Raw genomic sequence first — 1,438 nt, forward strand, 5'->3', positions numbered from 1 at the left:
CCACAACTGCTACCATCTGGAAGGACAAGGGCAGCAGATATAGGGGAACGCCACCCCCTGCAAGCTCCCTCCAAGCCACTCACCATCCTGAATTGGAAATGTATCACCGTTCCTTAAGTGTCGCTGGGTCAAAATCCTGCAACTCCTTCCCTAACAGCATTGTCGGTCTACCCACCACAACAGTTCAGGGAAGTAGTTAACAATCACCTTTTCAAGGGCAAGTAGTGATGGACAATAAACAGAGTAACTGGTGATGCCTATGTCTGATGAACAGACTTTTAAAAGCCTTATTTTAATCCCATTCTACTGTTCCAATACTAACAAAGAAAAATGCTTTAAAAATTGGAACAGTAAATATTATTTTCATTCCCGCCTTGATTTTCATTCCTGGGGTGCTACTTGCTGTAATGTCCTGGAGATTAGGCTGCAATCCCTGGAAGCTTCCGAGACAATCCTGGAAGTGAGATGACCCTGCTTGGGGTAGACACAGCAGAACTGATAAGAAGATTTCATTCGTAGAGGAGATGCCATTCCTGCTTTGGAAGCAGTAATCTTGAGGGCAGCTGGTTTAATTGCAACAGCCAACTCAATGACAAACGCATTATGCACTGTGCTGCAGCCAGAGAATGGTAGCCATACCATAAAGGGTATGCAGGGGTGTGGAGCTGAGGTTAAAATCAGACCAGCCATGATACTACTGAATGGTGGAGCAGCTGGAAGGGCCTACTCTTGCTCCTTGCTCACATGAACCTCCAGTTGCTGTCCAAGGTCCTGACGCTAGCACTTTCCAGCACAATGCCGTGGCTAGCACCCCGTGCGTTTCTGCGGCACCTCTGCTGACATCTCCCAGGGCCTTCCTCAAGTCTTCTCGGTCCTTGACGGTCAAGTCAGACTCCCTCAAGACGCTGGTGTTTGGGCAAACGTTAATGGCTGATGTACACCATTGTTCACTGATGCGTGTCCCCCTCTGCATTTCTGCCAGGGGAGGGAACTTATCGAGAGAATTCAAGCCGATGGTGGCATTCACTGGTTAATTGCCATTCCCGGCTTCATGGGAAAGGTGGGGGGTGGGGAGGTGGGGTGGGGGGGGGGGAGGCGCGGAGGTGGATGGGATTGTTGGGGGTGAGGCTGATGGGCCCCAAACCCGTGTAAAGAAATGTCCTGTCCAGAAGTACACTGGCACACACATTGCGGAGGGACACATTCGCGTGGGCGCGCATACACACGCACACACTGTCACAGATATACACACACACACTCACAGGTATACACACACACACAGATATACACACACTCACAAACATACACAGAGACACGCACGGATACTCACTCTCACATGCATACACAGATACACACACTCACAAACATACACACACACACAGATACACACTCACTCTCACATGCATACACAGATACACACACTCACAAACACATACAG

The sequence above is a fragment of the Rhincodon typus genome, chromosome 38 (assembly GCF_021869965.1).
Source record: "Rhincodon typus isolate 14 chromosome 38, sRhiTyp1.1, whole genome shotgun sequence".
Lineage (NCBI taxonomy): Eukaryota > Metazoa > Chordata > Chondrichthyes > Orectolobiformes > Rhincodontidae > Rhincodon > Rhincodon typus.